Genomic DNA, 22,437 nt, shown 5'->3' with positions numbered 1-22,437 from the left:
GTTTAAAACCGTAAAACTGTGTGTGTATATGTGTGAGCTCATGTAAAAAGCTTCACAAAACATGAGCTAACTTCCTTTAGCTCAAATGTGTGTGTGTGAGGGAGCATGAGTTCATGATGAACTTGCTAAAAATCGAAACTTGCCTCTCATGGCCCTATGTGTGAGATGAAATGGAAAAGTGGTTTTTGGCTTCATACCTTATGTGATTCTCTCCTTAGAAGTATTTTCTAGCTTTGCTTACCCTCAAAATGGTATTTGAAAGAGAAGAGAGTAACGTGAATGGTGTTTGGGTGGTGATAAAGTGATGGAAAAAGGAGAGAAATGTGATGGTTGAATGCTTCACAAAAGAGATCCTCCAAGTGACTTAAAAATTGTGTTTGTCAGCACCCTCCCCTTTTTATAGAGAAAGAAAAAAAAAAAAAAGTAGCCTTTTCAGAAGCCAAGCTCATTTGTATGGATGTCAAGTGGCACCCTTAAGCCTCTTCCATTTCCCTATCATTTGATAGTATTGGGAACACAATTGAACTTTTGCACAAGCAGTGCCTACTCCTCCAAAACTGAAACTTCCATTCCTCTTTTTCCCTCCATCTTGTGTCTTGGTTCAATGGACCTCATGGAAAAAAGGTCTTTCATCTAGCTAGGATCTTCCTCAATCTCCTACATCTGTGCATGTGTGCTAAGTGGCATGTGAGGAGTGTGAGTGTGTGCATGGTGGCCGAAACACCCATCTTTTCCTAAGAAGATTTTCTTCCACCAATGTCTTGGATATTGTGTGATTGGTCACAAGGGTGACAAATTGCACCAATTGTCTAGCCCTAGCCATCCACCTCAAGGGATCCTCTACAAGATTCCTTCTAGAAACCCTAGTTCTAGTAACATATATATATCAGTTTGAGTAAAATATTTTAGTAGTTTAAGTATTCACTACATATTGTGAGACCCACTTTGTATATCTATCTCTCTTATATTTTAAGCCTTAGGAGTTCTAGAGGAGCCGATTCCAATTTGCATATATACTCTTATTTCATATATGATAGCCGTACACATAGTTTAGTGCAAGGGGTATGGATTAATTTATTGATTTCCAATAGGACAGAGGGATCATTTTAACATAGGGACCTAACCGTAAAGATCTTTATGAAACCTTTTTCAACTTCAGAATCAATTTGACAAAACATCAAAATTGAAGAATATGTACAAAAGATTTCTGAAAAACAAGTTACCAAACTTTAATTATGAAATTGTGGTACAAGATTCCCAAATGTTCCATGCATAAGATAGGTACGTTTACAAGCAAACACACCAAAAAAATAAAAAAAAAAATAAAGAAGGAAAAAAAAAGATAATATAATATATGAAAACTCCTTGTGCATGAAGATCATTATGAAATCCCTTGGCATGATTGTAGCTATTTAACATATACTCAAATGATCATGCATATGCTAAAGAAGGCCAAAGGCGTGGAGTGGGATGGACTTCAAGTGGGGTGGCTTTCATGGATGTAAGTCTGACTTTTGAAATCATGTCTACTAGTTCATTTGTTGGTAGTGTCATGATCTCAAAGACATACAAAAAATTAGCAAGTGTGAGTTGTAAATGAACTTGTACATCAAACGATATTTCTGGACAAACTCTCTCCCACTACCAAATGGTATAAGCTCGAAATGTTGGTCCTTAAAATTGACATCTTTGTGGGTCATAAGGAATCTTGCTGTGTAGAATATGGTTGAATCCAACCACACTTGTGGATTTCTAGCTATGAATCTTTGATGGATTAACAAGAAGACGGGTGCCCACCGGGATATAATAACTAGCCAAAGTGCAATCCTCAAGGGACTTGTGTGGCATAGAAAGTGGCTCAGTGGGATATAAACACATTGTTTCTTTGATGACAACTTGAAGATAGACTAGGTTTTTATGTCTGATTGTATCACTAGCCTTTCTTCAGAGCCTCTCAGTTATTAAGAAGTAGAGAGAGTGCCTATGTCAGCATTACTGTTGTTGTATCTGTAAGCCCTAAGATGAGGTCTTGCAAAAGTCTCGATCCCAAAATGTTAGCTAAAGCTACAAGGAAGAACATTGTTGCCTATTATATTTCAAGTAAAAAGAAAAAGAAAAACAGAAGACACTATCTATTTTAAAAAATAGTTTTTAAATGTAATTTATATGAACTTATATATATATATTGTATAAAAGAAAAGAGGGAAAGAGAAATAAACCAAAATATAAAAAATAAAATTACATATATAGATGGATAGTGCTTAAGAAAATATAGAGATGAATTAAATCACTATGGCATAACTATATTTTGCTTATACTATACATTAGGTTATGGTTAATTCCATCATTGTAATGGAAGGTTAGAGGACTTTTAGCAGAATGACTGTTAAGATTTAATATATATATATATATATATATATAAACCATCTCATAAATCCCCTAAAGCAATAAAAGAGGCATTTTTAAATAAAATGGACTTTTTGTTATGAAATGTAAAGGAAAAGAGTTCAAGATCAAGTTCAGACAAATAGACCAAATTTCGAGAAATAGAAAGAACGTAAAGTGTCGAAGTAAATCTAAGTAACATTTAGTGTTAAAAAATAAAGGAAAAGTACTAACGGCAGCAACTAGAACTTTGAGTCAATTTTCAACGACTATGAAGTTTTCATTTGGCTTTGTGGTCTAGATTGTAAGTAAGGCCTTTCTTTTCAAACCATGGCTTTATGAACATGACCAAACCTAGCTATTATATAAATTCCACTTGATAATGTTTTGTCCCCTCATGAATCTCAATTCCTTGAGGAGGCCCATTTTACCTTGGTGGTTATGACCTTCTGATCTTTAGGCTTCTTACACTTTTTATTGGCTCTTTGAATTACAACGTGAACTAAATGATATTCTTGTTGCTTAAGCCTTGCCTCTTCTTGAAAAAAAAAAAGACTGGCCACTTCACTTGTAGTCCACTTATCCTTAATAGAAGCTTCTTGGGAGCTTGAGGAAGAGATACAGGTCAAGTACCTACACTTACTTGAGGGGTAAGTGTTGTTGTCTCATATCGTAGGTGAGTATGTTTTAGATACAAAATGTTCATATGATCCCTTGTTGACTACGTAAGGACCTTGATACATGCATATTTTGAGGATGGAATTTTTATAAAAGGGAGGGATGTGAAACCCAACCCACCTGTAGGGAGAAAATAAAATTAAAAAAAAAATAAAAAAATCAAATCAAATCAAAAGGAGGTTCTATGCACCATTTTGATCCAAGGGTTTTGTATTTTCCAATCTTCTTCCCTAGCCCGACTCTCTCTCTCACTGTTTCTCTCTCTCCCATTCTGTGATGTCCTTCTCTCCATGGATGCCTCGTGACACCACCCTTCATTCTTGGCCTTCTCGCTAATACTAGTAAGCCACTTCGACCATCACTCTCGTTTTCTCACTCTTTACTCTCTCTCTCTCTCTCTCTCTCTCTCTCTATGAGTTTTTCCTCACTATCTCAAACTCAGATTTTACCTTGTTTTTCAATGTCACTGAACATCTCTAGTCAGTGCTGCCTCACTCGTGAATATGACCAACCTCTGCTCCAAGTTGGGTAAGGTGCCCTCGAGCTTTAGCCTCATAACCATTGTTTAATTTCCTTGACTCTTAGGTTGGGTGCCTACAAGAAGTTTGGGTTGTCCTTGTTTTGTATGTTGGAATTTGTAGTTGAGTGATTTCATAGTTCGTTGATGTTTGGAGGGCGCAATGTTTGTAATGTTGTGGCCGAATGAGTAAAAAAAGAAAAATGTGATTTGGTGTTCTGGTGTTGGGAATATGGTTGTATATAGTGATGTGCATTGTGGCGAAAGTTAAAGGAGGTTGGGCAAATCCATTGGTAGAGTATTGTGTTTGGATATTGTACTTGGGCCATTGTAAAATCGAGGCACTATGATGGACTATTTGTTTATGGTTGATTTCTTGGCTCATGGGTTTTGGCTCTTATTAAGCTATATTTTGGTTGAAAAATACTTTTAGTCAAGTAGGCTTTGTTCTGGTAGGAGTTATTCACATGCTTTCGATATTTTTGGATATGGTTGTGACACTCCTACTGTTCGTGGTCAAAGCTTAGCTGGTATACTACAAACGTCAGGTAAGTGGTACTCCTCTGCTAAATTTTGCCTAAAATGCACTGAGGTTGATTTTTGAGAAAACTTGCATATTTTTGGGACTAACCAACCTTGCTTATTTTGCACTTTCTTTGTATTTAAGAAATAAAATGCCATATTTTATATGGCATTTTATCATGATTAGTGTAGACATGAGTAATGTTTTTTGTACTCTGTTTCTTTATAGCATAAAACATGAATATGATGTCTGAAATTTTTATCTGACCATACGATATTACCAATTAAGTATGTTTTTCAATTCTTGCATTGTGTTTGTAAACCCTGAGGCAAAATTTCTCCACTAGTGTAAAATGGTGGCTTATATTATTACCTTGCCACAAGTGAAAAATGGAGGCCACTGTTCAGACATTGCCACAACTATGAAATTGTGGTATCTGTTTTGAGTGTTCTCACTTTGGTGATAAAGTGATTTATGTTCTGTTTAGCTAACTATAAATATGTAAAACTGTTGTGAGGGTAAATATGGCCCGATTTTGAATGTACCCATTTTGATGACAAAGTGATTTATGTTATACTTGACTAATTGTAGATATTTACGACCTTGCCGGGAGTAAACATGGCCTCTATTTATGTGAGCTATATAAGGTTTCTTGAAATATTTCTCTTGTTTTTTGTCCATAACAAAAGGTTTAAAATAAAAAATTATCATAAAGTTTCATGATTAAATAATAGCATAAAAGTTCATTAAACAACTTCATGAACGAGCTAAAAAATAAAACAAAATCATGAAAAACTTGGAAAGATTGTTGAATAAAACATTTGTCACCTACGGCATATAATTAATGGGCCCAACCCTGTATCTGCGAGAGGGTGAAATATCACATAATAATATTTGTAGTCCTCTTGTAAAGTAAACCTAATTTTAAGCATAAATAAAATAATGTGTATTTAAAAAAATTATAAATAGATATTTATGTCAATTTAAAGTATATCTCGTTTTCTCAATTAAAAGGATATAAACTTTAAAATAGGAGAGAACATATAGACACAAAATGAATCCTATAGTGTGTATTGAATATTTAACTTATTCATGTTCATTTTATATCATTTATCATTCTCTCGGTCTAAATCTTAAAATTTAATTAAAAATTCTAGTAAATATGAATTCAGTTACGCGAGTTATCAAGTCAAAATTGTTGTTTGCTAAAATGTGAATATTATATACACGGCTAGAGGAGAAGCCCAGCCTATCGTATTGAAGCCCATTTACGATACCGAAAACAAAATGTTGGCTGAAATGTTATAAAGCCCAACTTGTCGCATAAAAGCCCATATGCAATACCCATGTATGTAGAATACATTTCGGGAGTTGTGTTTCGGTTTTTATATAGTGTTCAACGTAGAATACCCATGTACGTAGAATACATTTCGGGAGTTGGAGCAGCTAATACAGCATGAACTTCACCCCTATGATCCCTTTCCAGCCCATCCTTCCCTGGCAGCATCAACTTGAGGAGGTTTCCATGCTTGTCTATCTGGCATAATAGTAGCTCTATTTTGACCCTCAACAGTCTGAACCTATTCCAAAGTAGAATCTGTACCAATCTAGGTTGTCGAATGAAACAAGAAAGATGGACTTTTAAACGGATTTTCAAACACAAAATCATTCCTTCGCCTCCAAATACCATGAAACACAGCAGCCACTATATTAAAATTAACTGTATCTAATCTTAGTGAGAGATCAGACCAAAGAGATGGAAAGTCGCTATAATTTTGATGCCATTTCTTTAGAGGACTGTTTCGCTCACCCCATACATCCATAGTTGTAGGACACTGCCAGGAACATGTATAGTACATTTACCTTCATTGTGACAGACAGGGACACAAAGGACTATCAACTATCCTTTTGTGAAACAGCTTACTTTTAGTGGGCAAAATACCATTAAGAACTTTCCATATGAATTGCTTAACTTTATAAGTACAGTTTAGCTTCCAAACTTTCCTCATAATCTCATATAAAAGGAACGACAGAGGATTCCCCAAGATCTTGATTTTTCCAGCGAAAATCAGTAAAATATGTAGACTTCACTGTAAAAATGCCCTTGTAAGATAAACCCCATATAGGCCGACAGACCGCTTTCCCCTTCCCCGTTTTCTCTTTTAAAAACAACCTAACTTTCTGAGCATTCGACGGGGGTACCCCCACCCCCCCCCCCCCTTCCCCTTCCCCCCTCCTTTTATCTTTATACTCTGTTTTCTTGTTTTCATTTTTCTTTCGTCAGTTTTTTGTATTCTCAAGCAAATAAAGGGGAGTTACCAACGGAGTCGTTTCCAGCCACCGACCGCCAACACGCGCCCCACTCAGACGTTGGCCAGCCTCCAATCTTTAAGACCACCGAACGTGGCGCCAAATGGAGGGGAGCGTAGCCCGCACGAGCTGGATGGAGTCTAGGCCTGCACCAGAGCGTGGGGGTCACGCACCACCGGGGAGCCACTTGTCGACTCAAAACCTGGATTTATAGGCAAATTGCAAATACAATTAGCCTCCTCACTTCTAAAGATTGATGAGTAAACAAGATTAGTTTTCCAAGACTTGGTTTCCTCGTCAATTAATACATCAACAGTTGCATTTTAAAACTATTTTATAACTCTATATGAAATGGAAGGTGGTTTTGTAATATTAAAATTTATTTTTAATAGAGTGCCAGGATTTAATCAAGTGTAATGATATATGTACCAACAACTCTGTTACAACTATTTTACAACTTATTTTTAAACAACCAATGAAATCATTACAGTCCATTAAAAACATGCCAAAAAAAATGTGTGCTTAGATACAATAATGTGCAACTTACGTTATTATCCACAAAGTTTTTATCAGGACTTAATTTTTATTATTCTTTTAGTTTTATTCTTTCAGGTCCCGTTTGGTTACACATATGAGATGAGATGTTTTAAATAGTTATAAATAAAATATTGTTATAATATTATTTTTTAATATTAATTTTGTATTTGGATTTGAGAAAGGTAAATTGTTTATTATATTTTGTATGGGGATTTGAAAAATTTGTAATAATGAGATCAGATGAGATTTTTGGTATTGTGTAACCAATTCGGGCCTCATTTAATTTGTTTTATTGTATCTCACTTGATAGTCACATATATAGTGTTTTATTCATGTACTATAAATAGCTACTGTACAGATGGACATTTAATTCAATTGTATTCTTTTCTTTCTTTTAGAAGACTCCTTTTTCATCTTTTGCTCTGCTAGGGTTTTTGATTCTCGAGCACCACTTTTACGTTTCTTTACATTTTACATGGTATCAGATGGTTGTTCTTCTTGTTGAATCACTACCATGGCTCCATCTCATAAATTTGTCTCTGAGGATACTACTTCTTTTTTCATCCGAGCAACAGTCCTAGTGTCCTTTTAGTCACTCAGCCTCTTTTTGGAGAAAACTACCATGCGTGGTCTCGATCGACGTCCATGGCTCTCTCAACGAAGAACAAGCTTGGATTTGTTGATGGATCTCTTTCTAAACCTTCAGATTCAACGAATTCTCTCTTTTCTCTGTGGCTCCAATGCAACAATATGGTGATCTCTTAGATTTTAAATTTTGTTTCTACTGAAATTTCTTCTAGTATCTTGTATATTGCAACTGCATATGAGATTTGGTCTGATCGTAAAGAATGATTTTTATAGAAAAATGGACTTCACATTTTTCACTTGCAAAAATCAATTTCCTCTCTTACCTAGGGTTCTCTTTCAGTGAGTAATTATTTTACTCTTCTTAAGGGCCTTTGGGATGAACTTTCTAATTACAAGCCTATTCCTGCCTGTTCTAGTGTTGTTGTACGAACGTTGAACTCCTACGTTCAACAAGAATGTATTTTACAAATTTTGATGGGATGAATGAATCTTTTGCACCTGCTCATGCACAGATTTTACTTATGGAGCCTCTTCCTCCTCTGAATAAAGTTTTTTTCTCTTGTTTTACAACAGGAACAGCAACACAAAATTTCTTCTATCTTTTTGCCTTCTGTTGATTCTCATGTATTTTCTTCTCATGTTGATGACACCATATCTGTTAAATCCTTTACTAAGAAAGATAGACCAATATGTAAACATTGTGGAATTATTGGTTACGTGATTGAGAAATGATAGTAAATCCTCGGTTGTTTCTCTTTTTTCATTGACTGACGCCCAGTATCAGCAGCTTTTGTCCATGCTTACCTCTCTTAAATCCATTAATCTAGTTCCTTCTATTGTCAATATAGTTGTTTCAAATAATTTTTTTGGTATTATTTTTCCTTGTAATAATAGTCATTCAATATTTTCTATTACTTAGTCTGCTACATTTGATTCCAATTTCTGGATTCTTGATGCTAGGGCTATTGATCAAATGGTTCCTTCTATTGATTGTTTTGCTTCTATTGCTCATTCTATTAATGCTTCTGTGAAGCTCCCTAATGGTCAATTTGTGTCTGTTACACATATTGGCTTTGTTTCTATTTCTAACATGATGTTCTATGTGTTTCAATCTTTCATTTCAAATTGATTTCTATTAGCAAGTTAACACATTCACTAACTTGTTCTTTTTTGTTTTTCTCAGACATTTGTCTCGTACAAGTCCTGATTCGTTGGAGGCTGATTAGATTGGGTAGATTGCATGGAGGTCTTTTTATATTGCAATAGTCAGACCTTTCTAATTGTACTTTTTCTTTACATACTACTTGTTTACCTGAAACAATATATACATATCTTTGTTCCAATACCTCCTATTAATTTTTTGGGTGATATTGTTTTAACAACATCTTACCTCATTAATAGGCTTTCTACTCCTCTTTTAAACCAAAAATCTCCTTTTGAGCTTTTGTTTAAAATTGCTCCTTTTTATGATCATCTTAAAACCTTTGGTTGTCTTTGTTTTTCTTCCACTTTACAAAGATCTCAAACAAAATTTGATCCTAAGGATCGAACTTGTGTTTTTCTTAGTTATCCCTTTGAAATAAAAGGTTATAAACTTTATTTACAAACTAATCAATCCTTTATATCAAGAAATGTCGTTTTTCATGAACTTATTTTTCCTTTTGCATTTGCATCTCAAAATAAAATTTAATGTTCCTCTTTTTTTCCTATTGAACATTCAACTCTAGATTCTTTAACTATGCCTTCGACAGCACTTTCCCCTTCCCCATCTACCAATTTTCCTCTAAACTCCTCCTCACCTTCCCCTTCAAGTTATTCATCTATTCAATTTTCTTCCTCTCCATTTTCTGTCACTGTACCTTTACCCTCTAACCTTCCTAAAAAATCTTCTAGTATCAGAAAGGTTACAGGTTATTTGTAGAACTTTCCTTGCAACTCCTCTTCTACACACTCCACATTAGATCCTTCAACCGTTTCTTTTGATCAGGTTTTTCTTCCCTTTTATCTTCTCCTCCTAAATATGGTATCTTCAATTTTTTGTCTGATGCTAATCTTTTTTTCTTTACAAAAATCTTTTGTCATGTCCATTTCTGTCGATATTGAACTTGAATTCTATTATCAAGTTGTCAAGTACTTTCATTAGAGAGATGCCATGTCAGATGAGATTGTAGCCTTGGAAATTAATAAGACTTGGACTGTTACTTCTTTATCTCCTGGTAAGAAGCCCATTGGTTGTAAATGGGTTTATAAGATTAAATATCGTGCTAATGGTTCCATTGAAAGATATAAGATAAGGATAGTTGTCAAGGGTTATACCCAAACTAAAGGCTTGGATTATTCTGAAACATTTTCATCTGTTGCTAAAATTGCAAATGTTAGATCTCTTTTGGTCACTGTTGCTGTGAAAGGTTGGCATCTTACACAGCTTGATATTAAGTTGAATGCTTTTTTGCATGGGGATTTATTTGAAGAAATATACATGGTTCTACCTCTTGGTTTTTATGTTAAAGAGGGGCCCAAGTTTATAAGTTGAACAAATCACTCTATGGTTTGAAACACGCCTCACAGTAGTGGTTTTCTAAGTTTTCAACTTCTATACTCAGCATGGGTTTTCAACAATCCAAAGCTAATTATTCTCTTTTTACTAAGACTGAGGGTTCATCTTTTATTGCCCTTCTTGTCTATGTTGATGATATTCTCATAGCTAGTAATGATATGAAATCTGTTGAGCTTTTAAAGTCCTTGCTTAATGAGAAGTTTAAGAAGTTTAAGCTCAAATATTTCCTTGGTTTGGAAGTGGCACGGTCTAGTGTTGGTATTTCTTTATGTCAAAAAAAAAAATATTCTATGGAGATTCTTCAAGATGCTGGTTTCCTTGCTTCTAAACCTGTTGCACTTCCTATAAAACAAAGTACTAAATTGAGTAAGAATGTGGGGAACTTGTTGCCTAATCCTACAGTTTATAGAATACTTGTAGGTCGACTTCTTTACCTCACATTAACTCTGCTAGATTTGTGTTATTTTATCAATAAATATGGCTCAGCCTAAACAGCCCCATTTACGAGCAACCTATAGAATTTTAAAATATGTCAAAGCCACTCCTGGTCATGGTCTTTGTTTCCTAGCTGCCAATACATTATCTCTCAAAGCTTTTGCTAATTCTAATTGGGCTTCTTGTCTTGACAGTAAGATATCTAAAAGTGGTTATTGTGTTTTTTTTTTTTTTTTGGAGATTCTTTGGTTTTCTTAGAAGACCAAGAAACAGATTACTGTTTCCAGATCTTCTACAGAGGCTGAGTATAGATCAATGGCTTCTACCACTTGTGATATCATTTGGTTTCTCACTCTATTATCTGATTTTCGTGTTTCACATACTCATAGTGCTCAACATTTTTGTGATAGTTAGGCTGCATTACACATTACTTCCAATCCAATCTTCCATGAAAGAACAAAGTATCTTGAGCTAGATTATCACTTTATTCGAGAAAAAATACAAGTTGGAGTTATCCAGACTTTTCACTTGGCTTCTGATCATCAACTTGTTGATGTGTTAACCAAACCTCTTGGTTATCACCAGTTTCATCACTTATTTCCAAGATGGGAGTACACTCTATATACTCTCCATCTTGAAGGGGGTATCAGGACTTAATTGTATTATCCTTTCATTTTTATTCTTTCATTTCATTTGTTTTATTGTATCTCATGTAATAGTCATATGTATAGGGTTTTATTCATGTACTATAAATAGCTACTATATAGATGAACATTTAATTCAATTGGATTCTTTTCTTTCTTCTAGTAAACTCTTCTTTCGTCTTTTTCTTTCCTAGGGTTTTTGATTCCCAAGTGCCTTTTTTACGTTTCGTTCTCAAATGTAAAATAGTGATTTAGCTTTATATAGTCATTGATAATTTCAACTTGTTTGAAAATTGTAGCGCATGCATCCACATGTAACACCTGGGTCCAGCACCCAACCGTTTTCTAAAATTTTTGGGTTTATACGAATGAAAAGCCACTTGAGATTAAAGAGTTTTCTGGGAAGGACTACGGGCCCAATTTTTTTTTTTTTGTCGGATATGAAATATATATATATATATATATTTTACTAAACTTGCTAAGTAGGTTTAAATCTTTCAATATTTTGGATTAGGTGAAATATTTTATTGGGCCAAGAAGATTAATGGGACAAGTTAGATTATTTTTAGAGGTTTATTGAAGCCCAAAATTTAAGGAAAAAGCCCATGTCCAAAAAATGCAAGTTGTATTAATCCTTCAGGCTTTAGTCTCCACACCATGCACACGTCTCCCATGCAAGCATGTTTCTTTCTCTTTCTTTTCCTAGGGCTTCAACCATCTATATTTATATTTATAATCTTTTGCATGACTCCCTCAATTAGGGTTGCCACTCATGATCCTTAATTCCTTTGGTTCCTTTCTATTCGGTCTCTCCGACGTACATTGAAGAACCAAGCACCAGTAGCATTCCCGTAGGCCATCCAGAGACTCTACAACATTATCCCTGCATGCACTGACACCTCCACCATTGGAAACTATGGTCTGCATATCCTTCACATTAAAGGAAGCTGTAAGGTTCTTGCAAGAACCTTTTGCTCTATCCAGAACACACGCAGGGAACTATCAAGAATCACCCACACACACCGGAAACTCAAGAATTGATGAGCAAGATTCAATGATGAATCATGTAGAGAATCTTCGAGGGATTCTCAACCTCCAAGAAATTTACTTCACTAAAAAATCAAGATACAAACTACCGGCTTACTCCTGCTTATATACTGCAGTTGTGAAGCACTGAATCAATATCTGATTCTACACAAAACGTAGGTTACAAGGAATAAAATGCCAACTAAACACACGGTTAGTTAAACTCCCCGTTTCATTAACACAAAACGCAGCACACTAAACACTAAACGACCCCTCCCTTATTAAGCCTCAAAACACATCGTTTTATTAACACCATCCTTTTTGTTAAAACAGTTATTTGCAATCTAAGCTCAACTCTTGGACTTCTCTGCATTGCACATTCCTTACCATACATCTCCTTCCTCAAAGCTTCCCCAAGGCACCCGTAACAATCTCCCCTTTTTCAAGGCCTTGCCCCCAAGGCACCCGTAACAATCACAAGACAGTGCCTACTAAATAGGGGTACATGGATCTCAGTTTGTATAAGTATTCCCATGAATTATCCTCAACTGCAGCTCCTAGCCACTTCACCAATACCTCAGTAACAGCACGGTTGCCCAACTTCTTCATCCTCCTTTCTAAAATCATTTCAGGCTCAGGCTGAACACTCCCTTCATCATCAACTGGGGGAAGAGTGGACAAGGGATAAATCCGGTCTCCTAACTTTTTCTTGAGGCAAGAAACATGAAAAACTAGATGGATTTTCGATGGAGGAGGCAAGTTCAACTTGTAAGCCACTAAACCAATCTTTTGAATCACCTGAAAGGGATCATAGAAGTGAGGGACAAGCTTCATGTTATGCCTCATAGCTACTGATTTCTGTCTATAGGGTTGTAGTCTAAGAAAAACCCAATCTCCTTGCTTAAAACTCCTATTTGATCTCTTTCTATCAGCAAAGAACTTCATCCTCTCTTGTGCCTTCTGTAAATTCTCTTTTAAAAAAGACAAAATCTGTTCTCTAGACTTCAAGTGTTGATCAACTACAACATTAGCAGTAGTGCCTGCCACATAAGAGAGTAACTTTGGTGGTGGCAGCCCATATAGGGCCCGAAATGGAGAGATTCTTGTGGAAGAATGCACAATTGTGTTATAATGCCACTCAGCCATAGGCAACCAAGTACTCCAGCTTCTTGGTTTAGAACCAGTATATGCTCTTAGATAAGCTTCTACAGCTTTGTTTAGTGCCTCAGCTTGACCATCAGATTAAGGATGGTAAGCTGAGCTCATATTCAAGATGGTACCTTGCATTTTAAAAAGCTCTTGCCAAAACCTGCTTGTAAAGACCACATCACGATTTGAAACAATGGACCTAGGTAGACCATGAAGTTTGAAGACTCCCGAAAAAAATGCTTCAGCCACTGTAGCTGCTGTATATGGATGAGACATAGGAAAAAAATGACCAAACTTGGTCAATCTATCCACCACAGTTAGGATGACTATCATACCTTTTGAACTAGGAAGCCCTTTAATGAAGTCCATAGAAATATCTAACCAAGGACTCTGAGGAATAGGTAAGGGCTGAAGAAAACCTGCTGGCAGCACATTTTTAGATTTATTAGCCTGACAGACTTCACATTCTTTCACCACTCTTCTGATATCCTTTCTCATACCAGGCCAATAAAAGTCAAGCTTGGCCTTTTGCAATGTCTTATGATACCCACGATGACCTGCTTCTGGACTGTAATGCACATGCTGCAATACTTTCTTCTGAAACAAAGATCCAGGAACTATATATAGCCAGTTTCCTCTTCCTTAAAATAAGGCCTTGTTGCTCAGAGAAATCCTTATGAACCTGTCCACCCTTTTGTAGTTCATCAAGTAAATGAATGAACTCAGAAGACACCTTATAGCTCTCTTTAAGTTCATCTATCCATAAAGGATTTGGAAATGAGATCATGGCCAATGTAGCTGAATCCTCTTCCATCTTTCTTGAAAGTGCATTAGCTACTTTGTTGTCCCTCCCCCTTTTGTACTATACTTTAAAGTCATAACCCATAAGCTTGGACATCCATTTATGCTGTGCTTCTGTAGCCACTTTCTGTTCCAACAAATGCTTTAAGGCTTGTTGGTCAGTTTTGATTTTAAATGGCTAACCCAACAAGTATGGTCTCCACTTCCCCACTGCACTTACAAGTGCCAAAAATTCTTTCTCATAAGTTGATAAGAGTAATGCTTTACCCTTAAGAGCCTTACTGAAAAAAGCTATAGGCTGATTTTTCTACATCAACACAGCCCCCAACCCAACTCCTGAAGCATCACATTCAATTGTAAATTCATGGTAAAAGTCTGGTAACCTCAAAACAGGAGGCTGAGCCATGGCATTCTTGAGTTGTAAAAAAGCTTTTCCAGCTTCTTCAGACCAAGAAAAATAATTCTTTTTAATAAGATGGTCAATGGGGCAGCAATTGAACCATAGTTCTTGATAAACTTCCTATAATAGCCAGTTAAGCCAAGAAATCCTCTTAAAGCCTTAACTGTTTTAGGAAGAGGCCACTCTATCATTGCTGAAATCTTAGAAGGATCAGCTTTCACCCCTTCTCCAGATATAATATGGCCTAAATAGTCAACTTCCATGACACCAAATCTACACTTAGACTTTTTAGCAAACAAGAATGTTGCTGTAAAATAGATAAGACTGTCTTTAGATGCACTAAGTGTTGTTCTAAATCTTGACTGTAAATCAAGATATCATCGAAAAAAACCAATACAAACTTTCGAAGAAAAGGTTTAAAAACATGATTCATTAAACCCTGAAAAGTGGCAAGTGCATTAGTAAGCCCAAAAGGCACTACTAAGAACTCATAATGGCCCTCATGAGTTCTAAATGCTGTTTTAGGAATGTCTTTTTCCTTTTACTCTGATTTGATGATAACCTAACCTCAAATCAAGTTTAGAGAAATACCTTGCTCCATACAGCTCATCAAGGAGCTCATCAATCATAGGAATTGGAAATTTCTCCTTGATAGTTTCCTGATTTAGAGCTCTATAGTCCATGCACATCCTCCATGTGCTATCAGCTCTCTTTACAAGGATAGGTGAAGAAAATGGACTTTGACTTGGTCTAATCACACCATTACTCAACAAATCTTGAACAATCTTTTCAATTTCTGTTTTCTGATAGTGGGGGTATCTATAGGGTCTTACAGAAATTGGAGCAACTCCCTCTTTCAAGACAATTTGATGATCAAAAATTCGAGGTGGTGGCAACCCCACTGGTTCTTCAAAAACAGATTGAAACTGTTGCAAAACTTCTTCAACTTTAGGTAAATGCTACACCTTCTCTTTAGGTAAATTCTGTAGTGCTACAAGTTGCAGGAACCAACCTTGTTGTCCAATGAAAGAAGATTTCATCATATGAACTCCAGCTTCTACATGCACCTTGTCAGATAACAACCCTGGCAAGAGCAGCTGCTTAGCACCAATCTGATATTGCATTGACATTCTTGTAAAATCCCACTGAATAGGACCCAATGTTTTGAGCCATTGGACTCCCAAAACAATGTCACAACCCCCAAGAGTTAGAACATGGAAAGGAACCAAAAACTTAGTTCCTTGAATGCTTATCATCTCCTTACATGTACCTTGACTAACTATGGTAGTCCCATTAGCCACTTTAACTTGAAGCCCCCCATCATCAATCTCCTTCATTTTAGTTGCCTTTATCACCAAAGGATCCAAGAAGTTGTGAGTACTTCTTGAATCCACCAAGATTTCACAAAAAAAGAACCAATCTTGCCTAGCAACCTCATTCCATTACTATTTACACATCCAGAGATAGCATGAATAGAAACTTCAAGTACCTCGAATTCCTTCCTCACTAACTCTGTGGATTCTTGCTTCAGTTGTGGTTCAACTTCTGTCACACTGTCAATAACCTCTTGTTCTTCAGCATCTTCTCCATGTAAGAAATACACCTTAGGATTCTTGCACACATGACCTGGATTCCACTTCTCATCACAGTGAAAACACAATCCCTTCTTCCTTTTTTCATCCATTAGAGAGACACTAACCTTTCTTAAAGGAAACATACCCTTTGAAGCCTTATTCAGCAACTCAGGAGAACCTGTATTATCACCAGAATGCTTTTCTGAGTACTGACCATACTGCCTCCAAGACCTTCTCGAAGCTAAGACATATTCAAAATAGCACGTAGAGTTTTTTTTAAACAAATTTTGTTGCCCTCCCGTAAGGCTTATCTTGCAGAATGAGTTTGTATGAAATTATAATTTTTCTCTCTTAGTTTTAAAAACCAAACATGGGGGATTTTAAAAGCTGGTTGAATTTACTTTGGGTTTAATTATAACCAAATAGTATTTTCATGGGTTTGAATTTATTCTTTGAACTTGTTTTAAGTTTTCTTCATTTCATTGTGGGCGTTGTCTTAAATTATACTATTGAATACTATTTGCTACAACTAGATTTTAGTAGTAATTAGTAACTATATATTTTATTTTGAACACTTTATTTTTGACCTAGTACATTATTTATTTATTAAATGAAACTTCGTTGCTTACTTTAATAGATTTTTAATTAATGATATGTTTTAATATTAATTTCACATGTTGATTTTAGTAACAATAGTAAATGCATAGTCTTGCGTTAAACGATATAATTTGATTAAGTCTCTTTTTTTAATAAACGAGTTTAAATAATTTATTCGATAGATTTTACTAGTACATCAGTATTCTTTGAGTTCTGTTTTTAATCAGAATATTTTATTCGGGTATCTTTTCAGTATGAATTGGATTGAGTGGCTTTGATGGTTTAGGAAATGGTGGTGTTAGTGAGGTCAAAAGAATTTAGGTTTTTGAGGAATTAAAATAGGTATTTCAAGCATAAATAGGTGATAATTGTTCAATTGGAGGTTTATTCAAGTTACATGAATTTTATAGGTGATAATTGATTATTCGTTTGGCACTATTAGGAAGAATTTCTATAAGACTAAGAAGTTCAGGTAAGCGGGGTTTTCTATACTAAACTTTGCAAAAAAAGAAAATGAAACGGGGTTGATTTTGGAAAATATGAACGTCTATTTTTAAAAGAAATGTGAAAAATAATCTCAATTATTTGTTTTGGCATTATTTCATGAACTGTGTATGAAGGAGAAATTACTTTTGTCATGACTAGTGTAGACATGAGCTTATTTTTGCATATTGTTTATGAACTTTGTAAAAAGAGCAAAAATGAGATTCTTAAAGTTTTGTTGTGGTTAAGATCAAGATACTTTGATTTTTTTCTGTTGAATATATGAAATGATCTGAAGCTACTCAGTATTTTACTCTGATATGATGTGTAAGTTAAAAAACCTTTGGCATGACTTTCTGACTATGAATTTGAATTTGTTTCTGTTCAATTACGGCCCAACCATGGGTTATAATAGTGGATACAGCCATACCACGGGTTATAATAGTGGATACGGCCCAACCACGGGTAATAATAGTGGATACGGCCCCATCTGAAACTTGCAAAGGATCTTTATGACTTGGTCCATCTTGGGGCCCATCAGCACACCTTGGTGACAGAGTGATTATGTTCTACTTAGTTATTCGTAGATGCACAACCCTACCACGGGGGTGATACATGGACTCTATTTTGATATGATGTAATGATGTAATGCTCTGATATGATGATGATGATGATTATTTATGCTATGCCAGAGGAATGTTTTTGAATAAGATTATTTTTGAAAGTGTTGTTCTAATATTTTGATACATGTTTTGCACTCTAAAAACAAGTGTTTTGATTTTAGCATTCTGGAGGTAAATGTTTTGTTTTGCATTTTGAACTCTATCAATGCTCATGCTTATACCCTCGTATATGTTCTTTGCTTACTGAGTTATTGATAACTCACCTCTTATCTTCACAATATTTTTCAGATAATTTTGATGCTTCAGCCGGGAGTCAAGAGTAGGAATTGTTAATAGATTTGATGATCATTGAGGAATAAGTGCCAGAGGATACAAGTAGTTATTGGGGAGTTTATTTAATAGATTTATCATTTATGTTATTTTGGTGTTTTGAGTAACGAATAGTTATGAGTGGTTGTGGAGATTTTAATTTATTTTGTTGAGGTATTACTTTAGTGTCTTGATGGAAGAACAAGTACACTTGTTTTGAATAAATGAATTTATTATTATGGAGTCTTTGGATTATATATGGTTGTGTTATTGGAGATGATTTCATGTTAAAAGAGTTAACTTTTTGATCCTTGTGGGACCGGGGCGTTACAGTTTAAAGTTATCTAATACGCATAAGAAACGTCAAACATTTTCAACTATTGCTCGTGAAGGAGATTAATATGTTAATTAAGTTACTCCTAATCAAGTCATGCCATTTCATTAAAAAAATAATAATATAATATTATTATAAAACTATCTTTCCTTCCATGTATAGTTGTAAACTAGCTGTAAGATATTTGTAAGTTTATCATTTTCAAAATTATGACATAAAAAATTGTTGTAAAAGAGTTGTAGGTTTATATCATTATGCTTTCACATATATAGGTGAACTTATTGAACCATTTGCTAGACCAATAAGTTGTATAGATAAGACAATAGTGGTTGTAAGCCGTCTAAATTGGCAACTACTAATTGGAAAATTCCCCCAACTTTAGGTGCATATAAAATGGGCAAGAACTAGGAAATAATTCTTCTGTTTCTTCTGTTTTATCTTCTTCCCTCTCCTTATTTGTGATGAAACTTGACTCATTTTGACAGGAAATAATCATTCTCATAAGAAATAGGGGATCAGAAATAAGCAGTTTTATTGTAAGAATTCTAGGAGAACAAATCCAATTTGCATACCAAGCTACTCTAGTTTCGTATATGATAGGCACACATAGTTTAGTGCAAGGAGCTAGTATTTGGTACTACTCTTTTCTGATTTCCTATAGGATGGAGGAATCATTTTAATACCAAGACCTTAACCCTAAAGATCTTTATGTAACCATTGTCAACTTCAGGATCAGTTTGAAAAAAATATCAAACTCGAAGGACATGTCCAATAAATTTTCCAAAAAAGAAATTACTAAACTTTGTTTATGAAATTGTGGTACAAGATCCCCTAATGTTCCTATGCATAAGATAGGTATGCACTTTTACAGCGAACACACCAAAATAAAAATAAAAACAAGAACAAAAATTTAATATACGCATAATCCTTGAGCATGAAGATCATTAAGAAACTCCTTGGCAATATTGTAGCTATTTAACATATACTCCAATGGTCATGCATATGTTGAAGAAGGAAGGCGTGGAGTGAGATGGACTTCAAGAGGGGTGGCTTTCAAGGATGTAATTCCAACTTTTTCAGTCATGTCTACTGGTTCATATGCTGGTACTGTCGTAATCTCAAAGGCATGCAAAAAGTTAGCAAGTGTGAGTTGCATAACTTGTAGTGCAAATGAGATTCCTGGACAAACTCTCCTCCCGCTACCAAAGGGTATAAGCTCAAAATGTTGGCCCTTAAAGTCAACATCTTTGTGGGTTGTAAGGAATCTTTCTGGGCAGAATTTGGTAGGATCTGACCACACTTGTGGATCTCTATGAATCTTTGATAGATTAACGAGAAGACAAGTACCTGCTGGGATATGGTAACCAGCCAAAGTGCAGTCCTCAGAGGACTTGTGTGGCACAGAAAGTGGCGCAGCGGGATATAAACGGATATAAACGGATTGTTTCCTTGATGACAGCTTGAATATAGACTAGGTTTTTCAAATCTGATTCCATCACTAGCCTATCTCTACCAATCTGGAGGTCTAATTCTTGTTGGGCTTTCTTAAGAGTCTCTTGGTTATTAAGAAGTAGAGAGAGTGCCCATGTCATTGTCACTGTCGTTGTATCTGTACCCGCTAAGATGAGGGTCTGCAAAAGTCCCAGCATGTATGTATATGTTATTTATAATTTCACCAGATTAAACTAAAATAGAATTCAAAGAAACTATTCCCCTCAAAAGATAAAAAAACAGCAATGTCTATAATAAATACTTGCAATTCCTCTCACTTATGCCTTTTGTTTTGTTTGTTTTCCTTAAAATTTTTTATGATTGCTCTCTTCAAGCCTAGGCTTATTTTGTGTTTAAAAACAAAAAAAAAAAAAAAATTAATATCAAAATTATTTCTTTTTTGTGGATGAGTATTAGTAATATTCGGTACAATCTTAGAGTATGCAAGCTCCGTACGCTCATTTGAAAAATCGTAGAGGCCAAAAAGTGAGCTTTTTCATGTTCGATATAGATTTATTCATTTTGCTTTCAAATGGAGTGTGAGACTTTTATATCCTAAAATTGTCAGAGAATTTCTCTTTGGTGGACCATTAGCATATATTTGGGCAAAGTTTAGGAACAAGACAGATGTTTCCAACACCCTTGTCCAAGCTGGCCAGGGAATCTACCATTTTCTTCTTGCAAACAAGAACCAACAAATTCCTTGAAAATTTGGGGGAGGCTACCCTTTGTAATTACCATAACAAGAGAGCTAGATTCTTTTTGAAGATGTGAAAAAATTCCCTAATTGTATGCTAAACTCTAGTAGATAATTAGAAGAACAAAAAATAAATAAAGATACTCGTGACCAGTCTAATTCACAAATCAAGGATGATCTTTATATTCAATTAATATAAAGCAAAGCAATCTTAGTACCCTATAGACGCTTTAATCGAGTTATCAAAAGCATACCAGACAAGTAGCCTTGGTGATTGCATCAGCTTCATAACTAGAAATTTCTTCACTGTCAATGACAATAGACAACATCACATCCATAAAGTCTTGATGTTCCTTCTTTACCTCCCCAGAAATTCTTCTTTGCTTGTGTTCTTCTAACCATCCTTCAAGCTCATGATCTAATTTTTTTGCGGTTTTCTTCATTGCCTTCTCGTACCCACCCAAGTCCAACCATCTTAGATATGGAAGCACATCTGACACTACAAATGTCCCACTCAACACAAAGAGATCTCTCATCGCCTTTCGACATTGATCATTTCCTTTATTCTCATCCTTGGTTGCAGACCAAGAAAATCGCTTCTTTATAACCATCATAAACACGACATTTTGGGTTACATAGCCGAACCATCTTTTCATCTCCACTAATGTGTTGTTGTTCTGGGCCAACAACATATAGATCTCTTTTATGGCCGTGTTTATCTCTGACTCTCGAATGTGTTTGAACATCTCGATACGGTGATTTGAGAGGATCTCTAGAGTGACTATTCTTCGAACATGGCGCCAATAGGAACCATATGGGGAGAAACCAAGCAAGGCATAGTTGTAACCCATGAGTTTTGCCGCCAAAGATTTTGGGCGATTGGCAAAGATTTTATCATTGGTAGTGAAACACTCTTTAGCTATCTTTGAGCTGCTTACTACAATAGCTCTATGCATGCCCAAGTTGATACTGAAGACTGGTCCGTTCTTGTCGGCCATGTCACCTAGAGTTATATGGGCTGGTTGCATCCCTCATAATAGGTGGAGGTGGCCGATTAGAGGCCATGCACCACCTGCTTTTGGTGGAAGTATCTTTTGAAGGGCAGTTTTTTGGGTTCTCCTCCATATCCAAACTAGAAATAAGAAAAAGAGAAATAGGGCAAGTATGCTAGCCATAAAAGCAATGAAAGCTGGGAAGATCCCAAAGAGTATAGTTGTTCTAGTTCTCGATGAATGGGGTTTAGTTCCAGCGCTGTTCTTAACAAATTCGGCAAGGCACCAAACTTCTTGATGGCAACTTTGTCTTTTCACTTTCACCATAAAAGTCTTTTCCGCCCTTTATCTCAATTGTGGGCAACTTTGTCTTGTCGAGACTAATGAATGGTATTGTGGAGCTAGCTAATTATCTTTCGCAGTTGGGACTATCAAATTTGAATACAATTTTAGTTTCACCTAATATCTCATTCTTCAATTACAACGAGGCTTAAGTAAGAATATATGGTAGACAAGTATTTGAATAATTGCTAGAATAAAAGCATGTCAAATCAAGTACTACTTTCAACTTTCCCCACTGTGATGATAAATATTGATAACTGATATTATAAGTTGGCCTAATTGATGATAGACACAATATATATTATAGTCAATTTAAAAAATATAAATAAATATCTAACATTCGAACGTTAAAGCGCTAACATTCGAATGTTGGCATAAAAAATTTTCACATTTACACGTAAGTAGACCAAACATTCGAACGTGCATGTGACGTTTGAACAAAATA

The 22,437-nt window shown here is 35.4% G+C and overlaps 1 pseudogene; it reads right to left on the bottom strand.

Moving 5' to 3' along the window:
- Positions 1 to 18,982: 18,982 nt before the first annotated feature.
- On the bottom strand, positions 18,983 to 21,984 carry LOC122295861 (annotated as a pseudogene).
- Between the last annotated feature and the right edge of the window lie 453 nt (positions 21,985 to 22,437).

The sequence above is a fragment of the Carya illinoinensis genome, chromosome 15 (assembly GCF_018687715.1).
Source record: "Carya illinoinensis cultivar Pawnee chromosome 15, C.illinoinensisPawnee_v1, whole genome shotgun sequence".
In the NCBI taxonomy this organism is placed as follows: domain Eukaryota; kingdom Viridiplantae; phylum Streptophyta; class Magnoliopsida; order Fagales; family Juglandaceae; genus Carya; species Carya illinoinensis.
The sequence above is the reverse complement of the archived record's forward strand: the minus strand, read 5'-3'. Positions and strand labels throughout refer to the sequence as shown.